General features: G+C 43.8%; 1 long non-coding RNA gene across 1 annotated transcript; it reads left to right on the top strand.

The window, feature by feature from the left end:
• Positions 1–245: 245 nt before the first annotated feature.
• LOC103718407 (uncharacterized) lies at positions 246–15632 on the top strand. Its single transcript, XR_605832.6, has 4 exons — positions 246–641; positions 748–819; positions 10230–10308; positions 12731–15632. It is a non-coding gene; the product is annotated as an uncharacterized LOC103718407 (long non-coding RNA).
• The last annotated feature ends 11821 nt before the right edge of the window (positions 15633–27453 follow it).

Here is a 27453-nt window from a genome sequence, read left to right as displayed (position 1 = left end):
TAAATGGATCGAGGGGTTTAAGGGGGGTTTGAGGGGTGTTTTTTTTTTTCTTTTCAAAACGAAACGGAGGAGGAGGATGGGGGGGTGTATTGAGAAAATTTCAAGGGCAATATGGTAATTACACTAAAGGTTAGTTTGGGTATTTTTTTTTTGGTTTTTGGGGGGTGTCCTTAGCAATAGGGGGGGTGTATATAGAACCCCCCATCACCGTGGCCGTTATTTAGCGAACCAATCAAGAACTCCTCGTCTTCTCTCCGTCTATGTAAGCGAGAGCGATCGGAACCCGCGCTACGAAATCAGAAGGCAAGAAACAAGTAGGGGGTTTCCAGGTTCCCATCGTCATGGCCGGTGCCGGAGCCCACCCCTACTACCAGCAGCGGCCGCCGCCGCCGTCGCGTGCTCCTCCCACCCCCTCGATGGAATGGAGCTCGTCATGGAATTGCTTCTCTCCCTCTTCTTGAAGGTCCGCTCGATCCATGTGAGTGGGTCCCCGGGTGACTTGGAAGGGGAGAGAGCTTCATCTCCTCATGAGGTGGAAGCCAGGCTATATGGCCTCTCTTTTCCAGCCGCGAACAGGCGCGGAATTCGCCCTTTTCTCCACCCATCTGCACTCCATCATGGCCGCCCAATTCTTTCTCAACGTAAGTTTCTTTTCTCTTCCTACCTTTCTCCCCCATGGACCATCGCTTTGATTACTTCTGCCTGGTTCTTGGTCCTTGAATGGAGCTCTTCGTGGATTTCATTCAGGGCTTGGAGTTTGATCGGCCAGCGGGTCATATATTGCGTGCAGCGGTGGAAAACAGCAATCTTTGCATCAGGGTTAGGGTTTTGTCGTTTGATACCACATTTGATTTGCTTGTGGTGCAAAGAATATTGTGTTCTTTCTTTCTTTTTTATCTTGTCAAGATCATTTTCATTCTTTCTTCCTGATTGCAAGAATAGTATGCCGACTATTCATGTTATCCCTGTTTCGAGGTTATTATAGAACCGATCGTTTTATCCGTTGCATCGATCGTGGTTGGAGATTCCAACTACAACTTGATGGCCGCATGGTTGTGTTGTGCAACTCCTGTTCGTATATGGCGTATCCACAAATGTAACTTAGACATCCTAACACCTCCTTAATTTTGTTCATGCAATTAAAAACTAGAAGTTCTCATTCTCTCTGTCAAATTATAATTTAACAGTATATTTCTCTGATCACACTATCGAGCCCCATCCAAACTGTCACGTACGAAGGGATCTCAGAGCGGATCCCTACAACGTACGGCTCGGTCTATCGAAGAGAACCGATTAGCCTTCCTGGCGTGGGAACCTAGTCTCTATGCCTTAGGTCACGCCTAACAACAACAATGCAGCGAAGCACGACATCAGAAAATACCACAAAGGAGAAGGAGAAATACAGGGGAAAAGAACTTTATTGAATAATCACTCAACTGATTACAATAAGCTCTCCTAGTCTCTCCAGCTCTACCTGATACCAACCCCTCTCCTTTGAGGAGCAACCTCCAATTACAAGTCCCTCACAAACTCCACTTTCCATGTACAAGATAAGGATGAATCCTAGATAAGATAAGGAAACCCCCATTCCCGCAGGATTTTGCGCAATCAGATGAAATGGCCAAGTTCGTGCCCCAACCGAACTCGGATTACCACGAAACTGGATTCGTTGGATTTGGGATGAAAAATTCTTCTAGATGGCACCTTTTCCACTTTGAACGGACTTCTGTAGAGTTCCCAAAATGCCCCTCAACATGAGAACACGTGGAAACAGCGTTACAACTACGTTTTCTAACCATACATCTTTCAGTTTTGAAAACGTGTTAAAACGTGTCCCTTGCCTTCTGAAGACTTATGCCACATACCTCCATCAGTGGCACACATTTCCATGCATCCCAATTTTCCGGATTCAATCCATGCTTCGAGATAAGCCCACAACACTGAATCAGACTCGTTGCAGCAGCTTTCCTCCTAATGATGAACCAGCATGTATTCTTGCCAATACACGCCTTGGAGCACATGCCCTCGGCCCCATGCTCTTGGGTATTACTCCTAGATCTTGCATACGTTTTCCTAGGTGATCCTAGGGCTCAGATTTGGTCTCCAAATTGCCCAAATCTCTAGAAAGCATGGTCAGATCTCGAACCCGTCCAACGACCCAATCTAGTTTATACCTTGATCCACATCTGGTCCAGCCCCGATTCGAGGAGCCGTGACACCCTCCCCCACCTAAGCCAAAGTCGCCCTTGACGAGGCCAGGCGGTACTCATTGATGATGTCCTCGAACTGCCATAGTTCGTCACCATACTCCTAGCTTGCTTCTGAATTTGATAGTCCTTTTTCCTGTCTGCCTTGATTTCAGAAACCTTCTTGGTGTAATGAACTCGTATGGCCACTGGAGCTCGCCCGCTTTGAGCCCGAGAAGGGTCAGTTGTGTCCTCTTTGAACGGTTTCAACAAGGATACGTGGAACACCGGATGCACTTTCAGCTTGGAAGGCAGCGATAATCGGTACGCTGTCTCTCCAATTTGATGTGTGATGATGAAGGGACCTTCATACCTCCTCACGAGTGCTTTGTGGTAGCCCGACTTCAATTTCATGTGATGGTAAAGCTTTACCAATACCCGATCACCAACCTGAAATTCAGCTGCTCGCCGCTTTATGTCAGCCCACTTCTTCATCCGTTTGGTCGCCTTCAACAAGGAGACCTGAACCAAATCTGTATCCTCCTTCAGATCCCTCACGAACCTGTAGGCGGTCGGACTACGTCCCATGTAGTTCGCTGCGATACTTTTCGGAGTGTCTGGTTGCAGCCCTGTAATAACCTCAAACGGTGATTTACCCGTCGACTCCGATCGCTGTAAGTTGTAGCTGAATTGGGCTTGGTGCAAGAGTCTCACCCAATCCCGCTGGTTAGCACTCACATAGTGCCTCAAATACATCTCCAATAATGCATTGGTTCGCTCTGTTTGGCCATCGGTCTGAGGGTGGAAGGTCGTGGACTCCGTTCAGAACCTTCCCGTAAAGCGAGCATCACGATCAGAAACGATACTCCGCGGTATCCCCCAATATTTCACCACATGTGAAGAACAGTCGCGCCATGTCCTCCGCATGGCAAGTAGTAGGTGCTGGAATGAAGACTGTACTTCGAGAAGCGATCCACCACTACCATGATAGAGCTGTTCCTATCCACCGGAGGTAGTCCGATGATGAAGTCCATGGAGGCACTCTCCCACGGACGCTCTGGTATAGATAATGGTTCCAACCCCGCAGGCCGTCGATGTTCAACTTTGTCTTGTTGGCATAGCAGACAAGTGCGAACATACTCCTTGATGTCATCCCGCATCTTCGGCCAATAGTAGTTATGTTTTATGAGAGCTTGGGACCGATGCTCCCTCTGGTATCCCGCCCGCATAGAATCATGGTGTTCTCGCAACACCTCATGCCTCAGCCCTCCACCTGAAGGCACATAGACACGTCGCCCTCGTGTCAAAATCAGCCCTCTTTCGGTCCAGAAACGGCACACCTTGTCGTCTTTGATGAGTTCACCCATGGAAGTGGCCCATGGATCCTTTTCCATCTCGGTCTTGACCCTCTCTATTAGGTTACTTGTTGGTCCGAAAAAGGAAGAAACCGCAGCCAATTGTACCTTCCTACTCAAGGCATCAGGGACCGAATTAGTTCGGCCCGGCTTGTACTCGATGTCGAAATCGAATTCAGCGAGAAATTGCTGCCATCTCGCCTGCTTGGGGGTGAGCTTTGGCTGGGTTTGAAAGTAGCTTATGGCCACATTATCCGTGCGCACCACAAACTTAGATCCAAGTAGGTAATGACGCCAGGTTCGAAGACAGTGCACAATCGCTGTCATCTCCTTTTCATGAACTGTATACCTGCGCTCGGTGTCGTTCAACTTCCGACTCTCGTAGGCCACTGGGTGCCCTTCCTGCATGAGCAACCCTTCAATGGCAAAATCCGATGCGTTGGTGTGGACTTCAAAAGGAGTGGAAAAGTCCGGTAGCACGAGGACTGGCTCCACCATGACCGCCTGCTTGAGACGATCAAACGCCTCCTGACATTGGTTTGACCACCGCCATGGTTGATCCTTCTTTAACAAATCCGTCAGTGGGGCGCATAACTTCGAATATCCGGTGATGAACCTCCTATAGTAATTTGCCAAGCCAAGAAAAGAGTGTAAGTGTGTAACTTGTGTAGGTACCTCCTACTCGGCTATGGCTGAAATTTTCGAGGGATCCATCATGAGCCTTCCATCCCCAATGATGTGCCTGAGGAACGGCACCCTCCGCCGCGCAAACACACACTTCTCCCTTTTCACAAAAAGCTGGTGCTGCCGTAAGGTGGAGAAGACTTGCCTCAGGTGCGCCACATGCTCATCCAACGTCCAGCTATACACAACAATGTCATCCAAGTATACTACCACGAATTTATCAAGGAAGTCGTGGAATACATGTCGCATCAAAGTACAGAAAGTTGCTGGTGCGTTGGTGAGGCCAAAAGGCATGACAAGGTACTCGAAGCTCCCATACCTTGTCACACATGCAGTCTTCTCAATGTCCTCCTCCGCCACGCGGACCTGATTGTACCCGTTGCGAAGATCCAACTTGGTAATCCATCGTGCCTTACTAAGTTGATCGAACAAATCATCAATCCGTGAAATGGGATACTTGTTCTTCACTGTGTGCTTGTTGAGGGCCCTGTAGTCGATGCAGAATCTCAACGAACCATCGTGCTTCTTCTGAAAAAGTACCGGTGCTCCATACGGACTCTTCGAAGGTCGAATGAACCCGCTGTCCACCAACTCCGTTAGCTGCCTCCTCAGCTCCTGGAGTTCAGGTGGGGCCATTCTATATGGTGCTTGAGCTGGTGGACATGCTTCATGCACCAAATCAATCCGATGATCGATTTCTCTTTTTGGCGGCAATCGCTTGGGTAACTCAAGGGGCATCATATCCTCGAATTCAGTGAGAACACCCTTGATGGGTGCTGGAATCTCCTCTCCTTCCGATAGGTCTTCCTCCTGAAGGGACGCAATATATGTTGGAAGTCTCCTTCTCAGCCCCTTAGCAAGTTGCATCGCCGATAGGACTCGCTGCGGAGTCCCTTTAATTCGCTTCCCTGGAACTACGCAAGCTCCACTCGAATTCAAGACTACCACCACATCTGAATCCGGCTTTACCATGGCTTGTAGCTAGGTAAGCAAAGACATACCGATGACCACCTCGTAGTCGTCGATCGGGGCAACCACCGCTGTCACCTGTCTGGTCCCTGCGCCGAATTGGATCTCAACATCCTTTGATGTTCCACTTGTAGCTATTTCTGCGGAGTTGACCGCCTTGAATGTGTGTTTATCATGTTCAATCTTCAGATTGAGCCTCTTCGTCGTAGCTAAGTTCACGAAGAAGTCATTGGCACCCGTATCATTGAGTGCCTGGAAGATGTGACCACCAATGCTGATAGGTGCATAGAGCAAGCCTCGTGGCCCCTTGGCCTTCAGGGCGTTGAGACTGAGTGAGCCCATCCTTTGGACGGTCTCTTGCTTCTCCTGCACCGCCATAGATGCTATCTTGCCCCTCAATGGACAGTCCTTCACCTTGTGCGGTCCATTGCAAATATAGCATGAGATAGTGCTGGTACCTTGCGCCACCCCTTTGTCCTTTGCTTGGGAAGTCCCTCCACTCGAGGAGCCTGGATTCGAGCCTTTTGCACCTCCCTTATGACCTGATTTCGCTCCCCCACCTTTGCCCTGTTTCGATGCTTGGGCTTTGGGAGCTGTAGGTTGAGTCTTGAACTCGATGAGAGCCTCCGCTTGAGCTATCGCCTCGTTCAAACTCTGGACTCCTCTTCACTGCAATTCCATCTTGGCCCACGGTTTGAGCCCGTCAAGGAAGGTGAAGAGAGAGTCTTCGTTGCTGAGGTCTGGTACTTCCAACAATAATTCGCTGAACTTTCGCACATACTCACGCATATCACCCTTTTGCGTGAGTCGCCGTAGTCGTGCTTGAGCATCATCCTTAGCGAACGTGGGAAAGAATTGCTTCCGAAGTTCAATTTGGAACTGTGCCTAAGTGGTGATTGGAACAGCCCCTCGCTTCACATCGTCAGCCCAACGTTGCCACCAAAGCATTACCACGTCCCTCAAGAACATGGCCGCCGTGCTCACCTTCATGGCTTCCTCTCTCACGCTGGTAACCTGGAGGTATTGTTCCACAGCGAAAAGAAAGTTATCCACCTCCTTCGTGGACCGTTGTCCGTAGAACTCCTGTGGCTTGGGAACATTAAGCTTGTGCAGGGGGCATGTAGCCTCTCTTGCGACCTCCATTGTCAATGGAGAAGAGGATACGCCTGTGATGGTACTCTCATTTAAAAGGTCAACCACCTGATTTTGGAGAGCCTTCACCATGATCTCCAACTCCTCGTTATGCCGCAGCACTTCCTTATAACGCCACTCCATATCGAAGAAAATCTGGTTCAGCTGAGCGGCGATCTCACCTCGGAGGGTTGCATCCCTACCCTCAAGGTCCTCCATCCGCCCTTCAACCTCAGCTATTTGGGCCTCACACCTCCATAATCGATTGTCGGCGGAGATAACCGGAGATGCAATGCATAACCCATGTAGGGAATCATCAACTGGATGTGCTCCACCCACCACCGTACCTCCTCTTGAGGCTGGATTGGGATCCACGGTCGAGGATGATGCGTCCGCCATTCCCACCATGGAAGTTACCGTAGAGGTCGTCTCCCTCATTTTTGGTATGGCTCTGATACCAAGTGTCACGTATGAAGGGATCTCAGAGCGGATCCCAACAATGTGCGGCTCGATCTACCGAAGAGAACCGATCAGCCTTCCTGGCGTGGGAACCTAGTCTCTATGACTTAGGTCACACCTAACAACAATAATGCGGCGAAGCACGACACCAGAACATACCACGAAGGAAAAGGAGAAATACAGGGGAAGAGAACTTTATTGAATGACCACTCAACTGATTACAATAAGCTCTCCTGGTCTCTCCAGCTCTACCTGATACCAATCCCTCCCCTTTGAGGGTCCTCTTATAGAGGAGCAACCTCCAATTACAAGTCCCTCATGAACTCCACTTTCCATGTACAAGATAAGGATGAATCCTAGATAAGATAGAAAAACCTCCATTCCAGCAGGATTCTACGCAATCAGATGAAACGGCCAAGTTCGTGCCCCAATCGAACTCAGATTACCACGAAACTGGATTCGTTGGATTTGGGACAAAAAATCCTTCCAGATGGCACATTTTCTACTTTGAACGGACTTCTGTAGAGTTTCCGAAATGCCCCTCAACGTGAGAACGTGTGGAAACAGCATTACAACCATGTTTTCTAACCATACATCTTTCAGTTATGAAAACGTGTTAAAACGTGTTCCTTACCTTCTGGAGACTTATGCCACGTACCTCCATCAGTGGCACACATTTCCATGCATCCCAATTTTTCGGATTCAATCCATGCTTCGAGATAAGCCCACAACACTGAATCAGACTCGTTGCAGCAACTTTCCTCCTAATGATGAACTAGCATGTATTCTTGCCAATACACGCCTTGGAGCATGTGCCCCCAGCCCCATGCTCTTGGGTATTACTCCTAGATCTTGCACACGTTTTCCTAGGTGATCCTAGGGCCCAGATTTGGTCTCCAAGTTGCCCAAATCTCCAGAAAGCACGGTCAGACCTCGAACCCGTCCAGCGACCCGATCTGGTTTATACCTTGATCCGCGTCCGGTCCAGCTCTGATTCAAGGAGCCGTGACACAAAGATCTTAGCAGTATTATTGGAATACAAGGGTTTTGTTGCCCAAGGTGACAAGCCAAGATGGGGGGTGAATTGGTTTTTCTAAGTTTTTAATTTCTTAATTGAGTTAATTGATGAGTGAGTGATTTAGTTAATATTGATTGAGTGCGTGTAGTGAAGTTAGAACAATACACAATACAAACACACAAGAAGTATAGTGGTTCGGTGCTCTCCTAAGCACCTACGTCTCCTCCCCAAGCGACCCCTTGGGAATTCACTATAATCCCGCGGATTACAGTTGGATTATTTTTCGAGCTCACAATCCAAAAACCTTTACACTTTGGTTTTCCGGGATCACCAAAAATCTATGTTGGTTTTACGGGCTCACTAACAAACCTTCACCGTTGGTTTTACGGGTTCACCAACAAACCTACACCGTTGGTTTTATGGGCTCACCAACAAACCTTACAAGTTGATTAAGAAGAAGAAAGTTGAAACTCCTAGATGAGCAAATATAACAATTATGAGCTACAAAGAAGAGTTTAGAATATAGTTATCGCTTTGATAAGGCTCTTCTCTTCTTTGTCAAGATTGCTTCACTCTTCAAGGGTTGGTGGAGCTCTTAATGCCTCTTAGAGTCTGCTCAACCACTTTCTTTTGGCTCTTTGAATGAAACACTTGATTGAGAAAGGCTAGTGCTTGCTTTTTCTTGAATGAACTTGATTTATTTGCAAAAGTTATTTCCTCTGATGAATAGTGTCACCTTAAATACTTTTTCACATCTATTGGTCACTCCCCATTGGTTAGATTTGAAAAACTAGCCGTTACTAGCCGTTGGGAGGTCAAAAAGTACTTCTGCAGAACTAGCCGTTATGCCCTTGCCCGTGCTGGGGTCGACCCAAACTTTACTGGGGTCGACTCAACTTACTGTTCATTAGACTTGGGGTCGACTCAACTTCCTCTGGGGTCGACCCAGCCTTCACTGGGGTCGACCCCTGCTACAGTAGGTCGGCCTTCTCAGGAACTATAGAAACTTACATTTTTAGCTGTTTTCACTGGGGTCGACTCAACCTTTCTTGGGGTCGACCCAAGCTACAGTGGGGTCGACTCAAGTTCCATTGGGGTCGACCCTCTCAGGGATTCCAGAGACATAGTTTTGAACAACATAACCTTGGGGTCGACTCATGTTCAGTTGGGGTCGGCTCCATTGGGATTGACTCAAGTGTTCCTGGGGTCGGCTTCAGTTGGGGTCAGCTCAAGGAAGCTTAGGGTCGGCCCTCTCAGTAAATTCCAGAGAGTTGTTTTCTTGAGGCTTGAAGCTGGGGTCGACTCAAGGTTCTCTGGGGTCGGCTCCACTCCTGGGGTCGACTCAAAGTTCTCTGGGGTCGGCTCCACTCCTGGGGTCGATTCAAGCATACATGGGGTCGACTCCACTTACTGTTCATCTGTGCCATTTTTGTAGGGGTGTGCCAGATGGTTTCATGGTGTGCCAGGGTCGACTCCACTTATGTTGGGGTCGACTCAATTCATACTTTGCTGCATCTTAAGGTTAGACTAATCCATATAATCAATGAAATATATTTCAAGCAATTTTCAGTGTATACCATGGTAGAGCTACATACTCTTAACAATGAAAATCACTGTTTTGCCCTTAAGAGTACATTTCATTTGAAACCTTGCTGAATTAGAATTAAGAATCCTCTATCCCTTTTCTATTACAAATTTTATCTCGTTGTTAATCATTGGAAGACATCTTGATCTCATTTTCTTAATGTATTGAGGGTGTCGTATTCATTAATGATGTATCACGTTAAATTGTATTACTAATTTGATATTTCCTCAATGGTTGTGTCAATCATCGAAATACCACTATCATCCTCAGGTTTCAAATTTTTGAGCATCTTTTAGCTTCCCATGAGCAGATTGTGGAATTTCTTCTTATGGAATGGAGAATAGAGATTGTATATGCATTACAAAGCATGGAGCCAGGTATTGGTCTATGCTAGTTGATACTGATTGGTTTGTTCTAGAACTGGCCATGGATGGTCTGGTATCTCCCCCAAGAACTAACTTTTTGCTGGTTCATGAGGAAACAAGCTTGCAACACCTTGTATCAGTTGAACTGGTATATGAAGTCGTGATCCCGAGTGAATACTTCAAATTAATTTGTGTCATTAAAATACTTAAAAAATTATTTGAATGCCCATATTAGTTTGCGGTATATTCTTTAGATATTTCAACTGACATCTTTTGAGAACCATCGATACTTCTTTGGCAAGCTATTTGTTTTGACATAGGTTTGTGAAAATGCTATTACTTCTGCTCTTGCAAGTTGCAACCATGAATTATCTAATTACATGTCAAGCTAGTGAATTTGTAACTTTCACCTGTGTCTTACTTTCTCTTGTTTCTGTATGATGAGTTAAATGCTGTATACCATTCTTTAATTTATAGGTGCCATGACCAATTCCATCTCCTTTAACCAATGCTTGATGAGCCATGCAGCATGAACTGGTCATGTATCACCACCCAGGTACTGATCTGATTTGTTCTTTTCTACATTCAACTGGTCATGTTTTACTTGAAATACTGTTTTTACATTAAAAGTTGTCAAGGGTTTCAAGTTGGTATGAGACACTCTAACTAGCACATTATAGATGGTTTTGTTTTCATCTTTATCTCTCTATATTACATTTTTTATATGGATTTGTTTTTAGGTACATACCTCCATCCACTTCCTATTTCTTGCATGGAAGCTCTATGGCAACCCAAGCACCATGGCCTTCTGGTGCTGCCATACCACCATCTAGCATTTCTGTGCCTGCTCAAGTAGCAGCCATGTTTTGCTTATTTGGCTACTATTTCCATTTCACAGCTCCATCATGGGAAAAATCCTTTTGCTAATATGCTCTTGTAGACGATCTTTATCTTGGTATAGAAGTTTTTCTCTACCTTCTTATAAGTTCTGACTGCCTACATGATATTCTGAGTCTTCTTTCTCTTGTAAGACATTCTGTTTATATACAATATGGACCTTCTTATCTAAAGGAACCTACTCATGCTTTAGAGTTTATTGATTATAGCTAGTTGGACTGGACATGCCACCTTAATCATTAAAACTGTACGGAGTGATGCTCATTGTCGCTTAATTATTTTGTGCTGTTAGTCCCTTTTCATGTCCACATCTACTCCATCTTTGATCGGGGCAATTAACTTCAAATTTTACATAATTAAGGGCCTTAAGATCCTGGATGCTTACCAATTTTGATGAGCTAGAAACATGTTGCTGGTAGTTTTTGCTTGAAATAGTTTTGATTTGATACTTATTAACACATTGTAGGTTTAGATTTGAACGAAGAAAATAACAGATAATGTTATGAAAACCTTTTTTCGTGAATAATATAGGACCTTAATTCACAGAGCAAATTAATTTAACAATTATGATCTGTTCCCCCTTATTTTGTTCTTAAAAAAACAGGCATAATGCCTGAAATGTTGGGTTTTTCCACTAGATGAAGCTTATTGAAGGGCAAATTGTTGAAGCTTGTCAATCTTGAAGTGTTGCATGGAACTATCGAACAATAAATCGGAAAATCAATGGGTCAGTGAATGGAATGTTCATGACAAAATCGTGCCTTCTAGTTTTGAATTCAGTGGATACCTTGGACTGTTTTACTTTTTATTTTTAAAAAAATTGTAGGAAAAATAATTAGTTGATGAATGAAATGCTTATTTAACAATTCCGGCTTCTCATTTCTTAGAAGTTGAAGTCCACGAGCTATTTACATCATGATAACATTATGTTTATGCCTTCTAGTTTGTGTTTTATCAATACCTTCTGGTCTTTCATAGATTTGGAACACCTAGAGCGTTAATAAATAATTTGTGCTATTGAACTGGATGATTTAAGTATTATGTGGTAACCTGTAATGCTATCCATTTCATCTTCTCTAAGGAAAAAATATTAAAGAATGTAAAGGTGAGCTAGTGATGGGGGCTTCCAAGATAAAGCATGTTTGCCCATCTTGCTTTTGCTAAATGACGATCTCCTTAAAACAAGCTTTTAACTTTGACAATAGATCTTTTTCAATATTGTATCTTTAACTTTCTCCACAAAACCTAGTATAAAACTCTTTTCTTCTATTTTCATGTTGACTGTACACTAATATACCTGGTAAATGGTTCTTTTTTAAAATTAAAAAATGCATATTTCTTTCTTCAAAACACATACTTGTCCTTTCTGATTGTTGGCCACTTTGGTCTCGGGTACCATTTCCAATGGCATTCTTTGACAATATTTTCTTGTATGTCTATAAGAATCACTTTTATATCCTCAACACCTCTTCAGTTCTGTCTCCTTTCAATACTGCAATCTCGATTTTGCATAAGTATATGATGCAAGATGGTTGTATTTTGGTATTTGCTTGAAAACCAATGACAGCTGAAGCCTCACAAGAGAAGCTTTGTTGTCTCCACAATACATACACACATGCACAAATTATGCATGTATTTGTACATTTACATTTGTATGGAGAAATAATGTTTCTTTTCTCCCCATATTTAGATCAATGATTGATGATGATGATTATATTGCGGTCTTTGATTGGATTTGTTGCTTTAATTACGTGATTAAGGGCATTACCAAGTTATGGTGCCAGCGATCCAGGGTCGTGGGAGGGATGAATTGGGGAAAGTCCTAACATTTGGCATTCTTTTGCACAAAGTGGCTGCCTCAGGACTCGAATTTGTGTCATTGTGCTTGTCATCCCAAGTCTTTTACTGTTGCACCAAGCAATTACCCCCTTATTCACATGATTAAGGATGCCATATAAGACATTTTATTAAACCTACATAAAATAAAGGGGAAAAGTTTATGGTTTTGGGGATGACCTCCAATATTATGTTAAGTCTTACTGTTTATGTTATGTTTATTAGCACTTGAACTTCTTGTGCAGCATGTGGACAATCGGACAGCTGTTGACCAGAATTTGTGGAGTGCTGCTCCTTCTAGCTCAGGTCCTGGCAGCATCTGAAAACAGTATCCTCTTATATGCTGATAAATAATGATAATTACAATTTATAGGTGTTCTTGCATAACTTGAGTACCGTGATCTGCCCTAATTGTTGTATGCTCAAAAGCCGCAAAAATATATAACTGACACATAATTTGGGAAGTGTTTTAATCATAGGATACACCTTACATGAAGAAGGCGTGCACAAGCCTTGTGCAATCACATGCAATGTTAATCACATCTTCACTCCACCAAAGAATTAGTTGCTGGTGCTGTGTTTGATGCAGTCAAGCAGGCATTTGAGCAGTAGTGTTATGTTGGAAAAGTGCACATAGTGAATCAATATGAATGAAAAAGGTTAAGTCGATAAGCTAAGTTAGTTTTAAAAAACAGTATTTGTGTTATGAAATTGCCTCCAATCCAGTTTGTTTCTTGACATGTCTACCATCTAAAAGGACCCACCCACTTGGACAGTGAAAGTTGTTTTTTTGGTGCCATACCTGAATCAATCTGCTGCCAGCCAGCCATAACTAGGAGGGATGCATGTTGCTCTTTCTGCCCGCTCATGAACTAAATAGTGAGAAGTGATTACATTGAAATCAACCCATTGCTTCCATTATTATGAATCCTCAATCCTCATCAACATCCTTTTGTGAATGCACCTGCTAATCATGAGTGCCACTTTCGACTCTCATTGTATGATTTTAATTGGTACATTTTACACCTGCTATTAATAAATGCTTTGGCATTATTTTCATGGATGATAAGGCTATGCCTACAACAATGTAGTTAAAGGAGGAAGGGATAAAACTCTCAACCATATGGTGAACTTCCATGCTTACATTTGGCATTATGACCTATTTCTGTGAGAACTTGCTTGAACTAATCATTCCATGACATCTTGCTTGAGCGAATACATGTGTTGATCATGAGTGCCAGTATCATCTTCCACGGTGTGCTGTTAACCGGTTCATTTTCTATTTGTTATTATTATGTGATCTGGCATGTTCAACATGGATGAATAGGCTTTATTCTATCTCTATGCAGTTAAGGGAGGCAGTGGTTTGACTGTGAACCATATGCTGGAATTTACACATGCTTGCATTGGCGTTATGATCTATTATTTTGGTATATTGCTTGAATGAATCACTTGTCACATGCGAAGTTGATGTCCAAATTCATTTTATGACACAGTAGTTGTAGACATGGAGCATTGTCATCAACTTGCAATAGCCAATTCATCCATCCATCCATTTATTTGTTTAGCTCTAAACTGATTGCTCTACTTCTCCCCCCAGGCTAAAGAATAGAGGTGAGATTGGAAATTTAGTGGTCTGGTTTGTATGCAATGTGCTGCTGTTCGAGGATTAGATTTGGGAAATATGATCGCTGCTTTATACTTTATGTTCTAGGATTTTTTTTCCAAAATCACTTTAAATGCCTTTTGTGATGATAGAGATATTACTCAGGTTTTATTTTTGTTGTGAATGCAAACAAGCCTGACACAGTTAAGAAGTTTAAGCTGGTATTTCATCACAATTATCTAGTCATCTCTTCATGGTCCGAGTAATGCAAAATTTAATCACAAAGTTTCCATTTTGAATATTATTCTGCATCACAAAGTCTCATCTAAGAAGGGCAGAATTTTCTGAATAACTGGTGCCGCATGTTTTCCTTCTCGCTTCACTGAACAATCATGATGCTTCTATTATCTTATTCTCAATTATTATTTGCACCATGTGTCAGCTAAATTTGTAGTGTCGATAATGACTGCTTCTGTCAGTATTGATCATAATGCATCTACTAACCTGTCCTTAATTAATAATGTTTCTAAAAATTGCAATGATAAACTTAATTGGTTCAGTCTCTCCAGAAAAAAATATCTTGTCTAAGGAATTATATTATCATTTAATTACTTAGAAGCTCTCTATCGATTTCACATGAACTTCAGCAAATATGTAATGCAGAAGCAGCAGAACCCCTAATGTTGTCATCCACCCGTTGACGTGATAATGTGCTTTGGATTAATGAAAAGTTCTCTAGTTGCTCTCCTTGCATGCGCTGATATAAATAATTGGGGTTTCCATTGCACTTCTCTGTGTATCTAATCTGACTTGTCTACATTCGTTGTGAGGTGGGAATAAGCAGAAGATATAGGAAGTTAGCAATCGGTGGCCTAGATGTCATCAATATTGTAACTACTGCCCACATAAGTAGTCATGTTTCGCTCCATGTCAAAATCCCTCTAGGAGGCAATCCTTTCATTCCAACGGCGAGTATTGCCTTCTGTTCCTTCAGGATTTGCAAACCAATCAGTTGCCGTGCTCAGAACATAACTGAAGGCTCAGCAGCTATCGTTTTTTAAGCAGATATAAGAAGAATTTCGTCTATGGTGCTGGGTGGTCATGAATTCTATTGGCTGGAATGTGTGCTTCTTATATTTCTTCTCTAATGCTCCCCAGGTATTCCTGAAAGGCTCACCATTAGCCCCCAATTCTCTCGAGGGCAATCCTTAACTTGATGGAGAGTGTCATGATGGCCAAGATCAACAAGAAATGGTTTGGGTTCGATCCACCTCCCCAAGCTAAGAAATGGTTTGGGTCCGATCCACCTCCTCAACAAGAAATGGTTTGGGTTCGATCCACCCCCAAGAAATGGTTTGGGTTCGATCCACCTCCCCAAGGAATGTACCATATCTTCTTCTAACAGCTTGGACTAGGGGTAAAAGTGAGCCGAGCAGCTTGCAAAGAGCTTGAGCTCGACTTAGATTCAAACTTGACTTGAGCTTAACTTGACTGTTACTGGGCTCGAATATAGAACATAAATATAAATATGTCTTGAAGCATGTTACCTCTCAGAACACTTGAAGCCTAATGCTACAATTGCTTGCCAAGCGCTTTGATGGTAAAGATCGGTTACTCAGTGCGTACATTTGAGAGAGCTTAAGTCTGGGATAGGAGAGTAATGAACAGTGGAGATGCTAATGCTTCCAGGCATGCCAAGTACTTGAAAAGCTTGATGAGTATCTCTAACCACGCATTTGATGGAGCGATGGTGCGGGAAGCGTGGGAAAGAACAAGCTCCTGTTGTCCCGGCTGATTCAAACAACCAAAATAGAGGGAAACAGGGGAGATCGTAGGCTGGAAACAGGGGAGATCATAGGCTCAAACAGAGCTTCTGCTATTGTTCATTCATAAAAGCAAAAACACAATGAAGGAAAGAAGACGGCGCCTCCTTTACAACTCTTTTATATGGCCACGACTCATCCTAAATCTCTAATCAAATCCTAATCAAAACAGACTCCTAATTAAGCCTGAATTCAGAACTAAACAAACATAATTTGGAAACCAATTTGAACTAAATAAGGACTCAACTAAACTAGAATTCTAAAACAAAGTCGCTTAATCAAGGCTCAAGCTAAGCTGTGGTCTAATCTCTCTGTCCTTCCGTCCCCCCTATTAGCTTGCTCCATGCTGGATTTCATTCCAGTTCTGCATCAGTCCCTCCACTTGAACACAACTCGTCCTCGAGTTCTCATCTGGATATAATTGTTCCTCAGGGCTATGGTATTCATAGATATCAGTGACATTAAAAGTCTTTGAAATTTCCATATCATCAGGTAGGTCTACAATGTAAGCATTGTTATTGATCCTTTTCAAAATTCTGTATAGGCCATACTTTCTTGGCTTCAATTTGCTATAAGTTCCCATGGAAAATCTTTCTTTGCATAGAAAAACCATCACCATGTCGTCTTCTTGAAATTCTTTGTGCCTTCGATGTTTATCCACCCTTGATTTGTACTTAGCATTTGTGTCCTCTAGGCGCTTCTTCACCTCCAACTGTATATCTTGAATTTCCTCTGCCAAATGTTATGCTGCCACACTCTTCCCAAAAATTTTCGGTAGGCGCGCCAGATCCAATACATATTTTGGTGCCTTTGAATAAACAATGGAGAAAGGCGATCTTCCGGTTCCACTATGGACAGCATTGTTGTAAGCAAACTCTGCTTGGGCCAAGGCATAATCCCAATGTTTCAACGCACGGATGATGGCATAGAACTCTAGCTCATAGGTTGTCCACTTTTGCTGTGTTTCACTAAGTTTTTCACTGAAGTACCCCACAGGCCGTCCTTCTTGGGTCAAAACAGCCCCTATGCTGATCACAGAAGCATCACATTCCACTTCAAATAACTTCTCAAAACTCGGTAATGCTAGTACGGGTGCAGAGGTTAGCTTTTCTTTTATTAACTCATAACTTGCTTGTTGCTGCTCCCCCCATTGAAATTGGCCATTCTTTATGCATTTGGTGATGGAAGCGACGATGGTACTGAAGTTCCGGATGAAACGCCGATAGAACATCACTAACCCATGAAAGCTGCGGACTTGGCTAACATTTGTAGGAGTCGGCCACTTCCGTATTGCCTTTACCTTCTCTTCATCAACATGTATGCCATCAGTCCCAACAACAAATCCTAGGAACACTAAGCATTTTGTAACAAAATGATATTTCTTAAGATCAACAGACAACTGATTCTCCCGTAAAGCAAGCAAAACCGCTCTCAAGTGCTCCTTATGCTCAATTTCATTGCGACTATAGATCAAAATATCATCAAAGTAGAGGACGACGAACTTTCCAATAAACGATTTTAGTACTGGTTCATTATTCTCATGAAGGTGTTCGATGCATTGGATAGGCCAAAAGGCATGACCATCCACTTGTATAACCCATCCTTCATCTTGAATGCCGTCTTCCACTCATCACCAGGACGAATCCGGATCTGATGGTGGCCGGTCCGTAGGTCAATTTTGGAGAAGACCTTGGCTCCTTCTAGCATGTCGAGCATATCATTCAAACGGGGTATGGGAAAATGGTATTTTACCGTTATCCTGTTGATCGCACGACTGTCCACACACATGCGCCAGCTCCCATCCTTCTTCGGCATCAACAGTGCAGGCACCGCACACAGACTCATGCTCTTCCGAATCAGCCTCTTCTTGATCAAATCTTCAACTTGTTACTGCAGAATTTTGCTCTCCTTAGGACTCATGTAGTAATGAGGCAGATTGGAGAGACTTGCACCAGGCACCAAATCAATATGGTGCTGAATATCTCGCATGGGAGGCAGTCCATTCGGTAATTCTGCAAGGATGATGTCTTTGAACTCTGCCAGTAACTCTTTGAACTCCTCGGGCACCTGCTGCATGATAGGCATCTCCGACCCCTTAACAACCAGCACCATAAACTCTTCAGCCCCCTTGAGTTCCGCCATGAACTGCACATCAGAAACCGCAAGGAAGGACCTCCCCTCCACTTGAGAAGTTTTGAGGGTAGGATTCTCTTTCATAGGCACCAACATAATTTTTTTACCTTGCCATCGGAACAAGTATGTATTGTCTCGGCCCCTGAATGTAACATCCGTGTCATGCTGTCATGGACGCCCAAGTAGAACATGACATGCATCTATATTCACCACATCGCATACCACTTCATCCTTGTAGTACCTGCCGATGGACAATGGCACCCTACATACCCTTTCCACTCTTGTTTCAACCCCTTTCTTAATCCATCCAATTTTATAAGGAGACGGATGCCTTTCTGTCTTCAATCCCATCGCACGAACCAACGCAGAAGAAATAATATTTTCGCTGCTGCTGCTGTCAATAATCACATTGCACATAGTTTTGTTGATAGTGCAACAAGTTTTGAAGATGTTGTGGCGTTGCGATTCCTCTTCGTTCCTCAGGGCAAATAGAATTCGCTGAGCCACGAAGGAGGCCGGAACTCCCTAATCCGACGCCGTTACCTCAACGTCTTCATCGTCGGTCCGCTCCTCTTCATGTTCCTCCTCCTTATGCGGCATTTCTTCTTCATCTTCAGCTTCAACCACATTAACTAACCGCCGCTTCAGACACTCGTTAGACCGATGCCCAACCTCCTGACATCTGTAACATTTTATAGGCATTGGTCTCTCATAGGGGTTGCCACTACCTTTTGGAGCCGCATGCTGCTTGCTGAAATTTTCGGCTCCTCTCGACATGGATGTTGGTAGTGGTTGACTCAAGGTGGCCGCCCCTTCAACAATCTTCTGCTTTGCTGAGCACGAGGACAATGCTCGATTCATGGGTTGAAACTGGTGTGTCTTCCATGTCGCCTGCGCCTTAAGTTTTAAGGCCAAACTTGTGGCTTCCGATAGGCTCCACACTGGATATAAATCCACTTGATCTCGGATGGCCAGTTTTAATCCACCAATGTACCTCGCCACTTACTGATTTTCTGTTTTCGATAGGTTATTACGGGCATTGAGACGGTTGAATTCATCGGTGTATTCGGTCACCGTCCGGGGGCCCTGTCGGCAGTTCTAGTACTGATAGTAGAGCGCTTGATCGTAGTCAGGCAGGAGGAAATGGCTACGTAGATGTTGCTTCATCTTGCGACAGGTAGTGATATGCATCTTTCCTTGCCGTAGACGGTTATGTTGCAGTAGATCCCATCATGCAGATGCTCCACCCTTCAATTTATATGCGACCAACTTCACCTTTTTCTGATCTGGGATCTCCATGTAATCGAAAAATTTTTCTACCTCGGCCAACCAATCCAAAAATCCCTCAATGTGAAGATTACCGTTGAATGCAGGGAGGTCCATGGACATTGCCCACCGAACTCGTTGGCTTCCTCATATACACCGTCTTCAACAGGGACTCGCCGACCAAATGCTGCGCCTCTAACGTGAAGCCTGCAGTCAAATGCCTCAGGCCTGTTCCTCCATGGACGCAGCCCACCGATGCCTTCGTCAGCCGCTCCTCCATCGGGAAAGTGTCGTTGGAAGGCTTCTCTGGCCCGTTCGCCCCCATCGAAGCTATAATCACCTGGGTGCAGTCGTGGTCCACCAAACGCCCCATAGGCCGCTTCCTCTTCTTCAGCACCGGACGACTCCGGAAGAACCTGTTGTCGATGCCGGTGGGGCGGATCCCGCGCCGGTACTGGTAGACCGTGAGGGAGATCCTCATGGGCCTGCAAACGTTTCTGATTGAGGTCGATTCGCATGCCTTGGAGCGCTTGTTGGATGTCATGGACGGCTCCTTCCAAACTGCGAACGGCCGCCCACAAGGCCGGCATCCCTTGATCGCCGTCACCGGGATGAACACTCGCCACACTATATCGAATCAGGGGAATCCTCACTCTGATACCAAATAGTGCCAAAAGCGTGGGAAAGAACAAGCCCCTGTTGTCCTGCGGCTGATTCAAACAACCAAAACAGAGGGAAACAGGGGAGATCATGGGCTCAAAATAGAGCTTGCTATTGTTCATTCATGAAAGCAAAAACACAATGAAGGAAAAAGGACGACTCCCCCTTTACAACTCTTTTATATGGCCACGACTCATCCTAAATCCCTAATCAAATCTTAATCAAAATAGACTCCTAAGTAAGCCTAAATTCAGAGCTAAACAAACATAATTTGGAAACCAATTTGAACTAAACAAGAACTCAACTAAACCAGAATTCTAAAACAAAGTCGCTTAATCAAAGCTCCATGCTGGGTTTCATTCCGGTTCTGCATCAAGCGACTCTGGTATAGCTTGAGCTTGCTGGCTCCGGGTCTGGGGAAGCCCCATTTGGTGAGATTAATGAAGAAAGCTGTTGCTGTTGCCTCCATCCATGTACTAAAAATGGAAGGGAGCTTGATGTTTCTTGTTTTTTTTCCCCTGAAGACTCGGGTTGGAGAGCTGGAAAGCTTATCTCATCCTATATATATATATATATATATATATATATATATATATATATATATATATATATATATATATATATATACTCAAAATTGCCAGTGTTTTATTCATAATTCAATATCTCCACATGGTGCTCACTTTTTTTTAAAAAAAAATTAAATAGTTTAAACAGTAATCTTTTCGTTTGTGAACATTCATGGTTTCGTTTGATAGACTATTTTTTAGGCATCGTTATGGTGTTTCTAAGAGTCCCATATGCAATATTGAAGGTCCTACTAGCCTAGTAGCCATGAAAATCATGTAAGCGAAAAATTACGTCATTCCCGGTTATCTCGTAGAAGAAAATTGACACAGTGGTATTTAATTTAAGCACGGATCGTATATATTTTTAATGGCACCTGACCCAGGTGGCAGAGTTGCCAAGGACGTCATTTACTTTCCTACCCGTGAAAGATTCAGATTATCATTATTGATTGCAGAAACGTCCTTTAACAAATTTTTGCTCTCTCTCCTTTTTTTTTTTTTTTTTTTTTTTTTTTTTTTTTAATATTTAAATTCATCGAACTCGGGTCTCTTTCTATTTTTTAATATTTTTTTTAATATTTTTGCTAGTATGACAACCCAGGATCTTACCCAAAATGGCTAGCCGGAAGTTATTATTTGGGTTCCTTGATCCTGTATAAGTACCCAAGATCTACCTAGCGAATAACCGATATGGGACTAAACACACGCCCGCACATACTCCCCCAGTTCAAGCCCTGACGTCCTCATCAGGCTAAGGGTTCAAATCTATTCAAATCTAATCACAAACACCACGATTAGCTCGTGGTCAGCCCCAATGGATCCGTGTTGCAGTGTCCCCTATTCCACATAGGTTATGGGCCAGGTCCGCTCTGATACCACGAGATGTCACGCCCCGGACCTGGATCCGTGATACGGCCGTGCTATTGCTGACTACTGCCCACAATAGCACGCAGTCTCGTACATGGTTAACAGGTAGTCAAAAGCAGTCAAACTTGCATATATCAAAATATGTGCATTACAATAGAGGATATATATAAGGTACAGAGCTTCTACATAGTTTATGTATACAAAAGTATATTCATATCACCCCAAAAATAAAGAAGCCTTGTTGCAAAAGAAAAATGCTTCTAGCAGCTATCACTGGTGGTGATCTGAAAAAAAATATAAATGAACAGGCATGAGCTACACGGCTCAGTAAGTAATCCTGCATAACCTTGTCGAATCAACTAAAAATGCTAAACATGTTTTAGCGAGATTTGAGAAGCTGACATGTATACTATCTAATAAATCATCATGATAAAATATTCATGCTGAGTAAATAAATCAGTGTCCTATATCAACAAGAATTTTCATAAAATGCACATATAAAACCGTGCCTCCGGCATGTCGTGGTCATATTCTCAGATGCTACTACGAAGTCATTATCGGCCACTGACGGGGCCAGCTCAGTTATTAGGCGGCCACTGGCGGGGCTGGCTCAGCCATTCTCGGCCACTGGCAAGGCTGGCTCAGTTGCATTCGATCAGTAGCTCTTAAGAGTCCGTAAACAATACTTCTTGTAGGTAGTACCCCATGGATGCTATGGCGAATTCATTATCGGTCACTGGCGGGGCCTGCTCAGTTATTAATCAGCCACTGGCGGGGCCGGCTCAGTCATTATCGGCCACTGGCAAGGCCGGCTCAGCTGCATTCGGCCCGTAGCAATAAGAACCCTTAGGTACCCCTTGCAAACAGTATGCATAGCTAGATGCAATTCATTATCTTATTTCATATTGATATCACAATTATATTAACTATGATCATAGCAATGTAACCCAATTCATCTTGCATGCATAATAAAATCTGCATAAGCTTAATTCATGCATAATCATACATTATATGGCTAAAACATGCCACTCATATACATGATGCATAATTCATAACTCAAGAGACATAATTCACAATAAAATTGTGACAGGTTAATTACATGCATGATCCATAGAAGATTAGGACAGATTACTTACCGTGATTCGTTTTTTCCTAGGTCTCTCACGTCCTGGTGACGAATCCTAAGTCACCTAAAATCATATCATAACAAGCATGTTATTTCTTTTTACTTGTTTGGATCCTACCCGAAATTTAGCCCAAGTCTAATGCATTCATATTGGAGCCTTGATTGGGTCCATATGGGTTAATTGGCTTTCTAATTGGTCAATAGGCTTAATCCCAAGTTTAATTGGGTTAAATTTTGGGTTTAGGGTCAATGTGGCCCATTTGGGCCTGAACCAGGGTCAGCCCGAGATCAATTTGGCCTCTGGTCTATTGAATTGGGCTTGGATTGGGTCTCATTTTAATTAATTTGGTCTGTTAGGACTAACCCAGCTTAATTGGGTCGGACCCAATTCAAATTGGGCTTAATTTGGTTTAATTTATAATTTGGGCTCGTTCAGGTTCAGCCCAATTTGATTGGGCTCGGGTTTAGTCAAATTTGGCTAAACCCGTTTCCTTTTTCTTTTTCTTTTTCTTTTTCCTTTTTCTTTGGGCTTAACGGGTTGCGGGTTCGGATTCGGATCCGACCCATGAACCTGTTATTAGGTTTTTCTTCCCCCTTCCAGAGGCTTCCGCCTCTTCATCTTCCTTGCCTCCCTCTCTCCTCCGGCTCTTCCTCTCCCTCATTCTCTCCTTCACTCCCACCGAAGCCCACGCCTCCGGCCGGTCCTCCGGCCCTCTTCTTCTCCTCCTGCCAGATCTATGGCCTCCCCTCTCTCGGTCACTCCCTCTCCTTTTCTCTCTCTCTCTCTTTCTTTCTTTCTTCGTTGTCTCCGCCGAAACCCTAATCGCCTTCTCCCCCTCCTTTTTGCCGGCGACCGGGGTGAGATTTCCCCAGCCCTCCGGCCGAGTCGGGGTTCCCACCTCGGAGCAGTAGCAGTGGAAGGCTAGCCCTTCCTCTTCTCCGAAGTGATGCCGGTGAGGGGAAGGGGGCTCGGAGACGGGTCGGGATCCGGGCTATACCCGAGAGCCTCCTTCTGCTTCGTCCACGGCGAGGTATGGCCGGAGAGGATGAAACCTCAGGGTCCGGTGAGTTCATTTCATCATCATTTTTTTCTTTCTTCTTTCCTTCTTCCTTTTCTTTTCTTTGGTCCTTCCTTCCGGCACCACCTCCTTCGGCCAGAGAAGAGGCGGTGGTCCGGCCGGGGCTGGCGGCCTTGTGGCCGCGTCTATTGCTGGCTCGGCCAGATCCGGCGGCCCGGGGCTGCTCCCCGAGCCCTAGGGTAGCCGCAGCCGATGCTGCGGTACCCTGTTCATCCGCAGGCTGAGCCCGGTTGGGCTCGGCCCGGGTGATCGTCGGGCCCGGGCCTGGGCTGCGGCCGTTCTCAGGCCGGCCCGCGGCCTGTGAGTCCGGCCCGGCCCGGCCTGCGGCCTGTGGGCCCGGCCCATGGCCTTCTCCCTTCTGCCGGTCTCCTCCTCTCTGTTTCATTGTTGAAACAGAGGGGAGAATCCTCCACAGAGGGTTTCTCCACTCTTTAAAATTTTATTAACAGGGGTCCATATCTGGTTTTGGCTGGCTGCAGTCGGGTAGTACCACCCCTTGGTAGTCCATCCTTCCTCTCCTAGAGCTTCAAGGCTTCTTCCACCTCTAGCTCCAGGGTTCCGGCTCTCTGTTTTTTTTTTTTTTTTTTTGTGTTCTAAGGGGTCAGGAGATAGAGGGTACAGTACTGGACTTAAATAATTTTGTTTAAGGGATGAGACCCCTTCTGAGAGGTCCCATCCCCCCTTCCCCTTTGCTCCGGGGGCTTCCAGCTGCCCCCCTTGTCTCAGGCCCGCCGGAATCGGCTGCCAGCAAGGGGTGTGAGGTGGCAGCCCCCGGTTTTGCATGGCTGAGGGTCCCCCAGTGAGGTCCCATCTTCCCCTGTTCTCTGGTTCTAGGAGCTTCCAGCTGCCCCCTTCCTCTGCCACTGCGCGTGGTTTGCCCCGGGGCGCGCGGTGGCCCTCCCTCTGCCGGCCAGCTATGGCCCTATCACTTCCCTTCTCAGCATGAGGTGGCAATCCCTTCATGGTTGCCACCCTATCAGTATTGCCCATACAGTAAAATCGGGCCCACCCCCCCTAACTGGGCCTTAAAATATTGGGCCCAATTGGTAGTGGGCCCGGACGTTACAGCCAGGGGAGGACTAGCTGAAGACTTTCTATTGGCTTCCCAACAGGTGATTGGTTGAAGCTTGTGCGTTTTTCTCTCCCTCTAGTTCTAGCTTCGTGCCATTTTTCGCCGCCTTATAATGAGGACTGGATCGTTTGGTAGTCATTAAATACCAAGCAACTGATTTTCTGTAGCTACAAACTATACTAAAGAATATTTACAACTCTGTAATCACCTAACTTGACCGGTCTTCGATAATATCTAAAAAAAGCTTACATAATATAAGACGAGGTATCAAGCAAACGATCATCATTAGATGATGTTTAACGCTGGGTTAGGCCTTGCTCAAGGCGTTCCATTGGAATTCATTTTCTTTTGGAGATTTGGGATAAATCTGCAACCAGATGAGTGGTGCTGGAAGCACCTTCTTCATGGCTTCTTCAATGCCTTTTAATTTCCCTCTCTTTACTTTCCCTCTGCGGCGCAAAACACGAGCCACGGAGGATCCGAATTCATTTCTATAGTATATGCAGCTTTACTATAAGAAGTGCAAGTGGGTTAGGTTAGGTAGCTTAAATTTTTTAGATCAGCTAGTTTAATATAGCATCAAAGTTTAGATTTGTGGGAGGTCATAAGTCTAAATCTCTTCATAGCAATTATTTTTTTAATTAACTTATTATTTTTTTGACTCATTTCAAACATTGTGCCCTTATCTTGACTCATCTTAGTCATTGTAATCCCTTCACAAGCACGAACAAGGACAGGCAAAAGTCAAGTCTCTGTATATGATTGACCCTTCTCTATCAGTGTAAGCTTTTAAATTAAATTGGTTGATTAGCATTAGATATCACCACTCTTGCTAGACCTAAGCACATATCATATGCATGTCAGGAAGCAAGATGGAATGTTTCAATTTATTCAATGTCAAGAAATACGATCCTCTTCTATTCTTGAGGGGGGAGAGAGAGATGAACCAAGGTAGAAAAGTAGGGTAGATTTAGCTTATGAGATCTCGCTTTACAGTGCTGTGTAAATCTATTTTGAATCTTAAGTCGAACTTGTTGTTCTTTTCAAATTTAGCTCAATTTTTACTGGTGTTTAAAGCAAGCATGAATGATGAAGATCCCTTATGTGATTTATATCTTGTTAAATACTCTTCCACTTTTGGGCTAGTGTGGTTTTCTTTATAATAAGAACTGAATCAAGAGAGACCATCTCTAGATGTAAATGTAGAAAATCTGCATGGGTGGGATTCAAGTCACAATATGTAAATGTAGAGCCTAAACAAAAAATAAATATAAAAATATTAGAAAAATATCCTTGCATGAGTGGGATTCAAGTCTTTCACATTCATGCTAATTATCCTTGGAAAATGATTAACAAAATTCAATTTGGACCAATTCAAACTTGACCTTTTGCCATCTCTGGATGTTTGTATCTTATATATTCTATTAATTAATCCACCACAATAACATTAATAATCAAGAAGTAATAAATTAAGGCCTACCATCATCAATTTATCAGATGGTTATGATAACCCAATTTCTTTAACAACCACTTTGTATATCGCACCCTCTTAAAACCAGGCTAATGGCATCATCATAACTTTTTTTTCTTTTTTCCTCAGTGCAAGAGTCCACAACATATATTAAACAAAAGTGTCATTTAAAGGGTTTCAGTGATTTTTTTTTCTTCTAATGCTCTCAACCTCTGACCGACTTCCAAGTCTGGCTCAGCAAAAAATATACTGGTGTTGACTCAAAAGGACATAGCTTAGCTCTGATACGCGTGACACTATACGCATTAAGGGAGCGGGGGGGTCATAATTCAAATCCATCTGCGCCCATTTGGCCGGCAATGTGGAATTCGATTCACGACCTCAGCCCTAATAACCTCATTGTTTTCAAAGCTAGACCTCGGTACTCATTCATAGTCTTTTTTTTTTTTTTTTGATCAATCGGACGGATCAAACCACATGTATGGAAATCAAAAACTAACATATTTAACAATTGAACAAAAATATTTGTCAAAGAAATTCATAATATAGAGTCAGTATGGTTGACTACATAAGATGCCATCCGATTGACTCGGCTATTAGCTTATATGCTATCTAATAGAGACTAACATGCTCATCATCCGCTAACAATCTCATAGAAAAAGATGGAGTTTGGATCTATAGCCTGTTTTGAGAACAAAATTCTGAGTAGGGTCCAGTATGCCCTTGTTCATAGTAGGTACATGCAATTCAATATTAATCTCAAAGCGTGAATTGGCATTATTCACCTACTAATATGGTGTAGGACATACTGTATGCTCTGCATGGGCCACCAAACTGGATGATTCATTTCCTCATGTTGATATAGATTGATACAGTGCATGGTATGAGATCAATGTGGTCGACCATAACCAAGATTTGGAACCAGTTACGTGTTTAAAAATGGACAATTCAAATCAGATGACTTTGACGACTGGCCAAGTAGAGTCATGTCGATGGAAGCTGACTATCGTGGAGTAGAGAGGAGAAAGAGTTCATACATCAATTTTCCACCATGCACTATAATTAGACCACGTCCAAGCCATACCCACCATTAGTCGTTTCTTTCACCACACAGCGGAGTCCAAGCTTATGGAAGACCCAAGCCATCTAAGATCACAAGCAAGCAGAACTAATAAAAGAAGACCAATGACCTTCTACGGCCGACCGAAGTCTTTGGTCTAATTAGCTAAAAAAACCAGCTCCAGTTTCTTCCCGTGTTCCTAGTTCTCCCTCTCTCTCTCTCTCTATATATATGTGTGT

The sequence above is a fragment of the Phoenix dactylifera genome, chromosome 2 (assembly GCF_051530095.1).
Source record: "Phoenix dactylifera cultivar Ajwa chromosome 2, Ajwa_hap1_PhDact_Kaust_v1.1, whole genome shotgun sequence".
Lineage (NCBI taxonomy): Eukaryota > Viridiplantae > Streptophyta > Magnoliopsida > Arecales > Arecaceae > Phoenix > Phoenix dactylifera.
Note: the sequence above shows the minus strand (reverse complement) of the source record. Positions and strands in the feature narration are given on the sequence as shown.